Below are 1,225 nucleotides of genomic sequence, written 5' to 3'. Positions count from 1 at the left end.
TCCTTGTGTCCTTCTGAAGGGTTTTTCCAGGTCTTCCCCTTCCTGGGGGGTTAAACCCTGGGGGATGCTGAGGGGGGGGGGGGTGTCCATGGGGAAGACCCCATCTGGAACCTGGTGGTGGTTTGTGGTAGGACTTGTGGGCCCTTCCTCTCCATCACCACCATCCTGATATTCATCCCAGGAGGAGCTGCAGGAGCAGCTGGAAGGATCAGGGCCCCCTGTGCCCCACAACCTGCAGCCACCAGTGCTGGAGGAGACCCTCACCACCCACGGGCAGCTCCAGGTGGCCCAGCTCATGGAGGACGTCGCCCAACGGATGGGTAGGACCCACCAGGTTCTGCATCCCTGTGTCCCACCTTGGGGAGAGACAACCCAACCCCTTGTGCCTCCACACAGGGAACGTGAGCAGCCGTGGGGCCACCAGGTTGTCCTGTCCAACCTCCACCAGGCACAGGAAAGAGCTTGGGATGCCCATCCCCAACTAGGTGGGAATGCAGCAATCTCCATTCCCAGCTCTTTTTGCCTCAGGATACACCTGGGTGGCAGCTTCTCCAGCTCATCCCAGTGTGGGAAAGGGACAACTGGCCAAATGAAGGCCACCATTTGGCCACTGGACACTTCTACACCTGCCAACTCACCACGGGGACAACTGGTCACCAAGCCTGGGGAGCAGCAGCTCTGCTGGTGGGGCTTGGGTGTCTGTGAGGAAAGTGTGTCTGTGGAGGGGGGGTGAGGGTCAGAGTGACACAATTAGTCACACAACAAATGAACAGTGAGAAACATTAATTAATTAGATAAATTAAACACGGCTGGTGACTCCATCAAAGGGGTGAGAAACCCCTGGACATCAGTGTGAAAGATTTGGTTTTAATTCTTGATGATTTCCCTCAGGTAACATCAGGTTTCAAGCTGTGGATGTTTTACCTGTGTGTGTGTTTGACATCACTTCTAAAAAGTGTGGATTGATTTATTGTTGTTATTATTATTATTAATTTCATTTTTCTTCTTCTAGGAAACATCTCATGTTTGATGGAACCACCGTTATTATAGAATCATAATCAGAGGGGTTGGGAGGGACCTCTGGAGATCAGAGTCCAACCCCCCTGCTGCAGCAGGAACACCCAGGGCAGGTCACACAGGAACCTCCAGATGGGTCTGGAAAGTCTCCAGAGAAGGAGCCTCCACAGCCCCTCTGGGCAGCCTGGCCCAGGGCTCTGCCACCCTG

Source organism: Chaetura pelagica, unplaced genomic scaffold, assembly GCF_000747805.2.
Source record: "Chaetura pelagica isolate M959 unplaced genomic scaffold, ChaPel_1.0 scaffold805, whole genome shotgun sequence".
Lineage (NCBI taxonomy): Eukaryota > Metazoa > Chordata > Aves > Apodiformes > Apodidae > Chaetura > Chaetura pelagica.
This window is presented reverse-complemented; position numbering follows the sequence as displayed.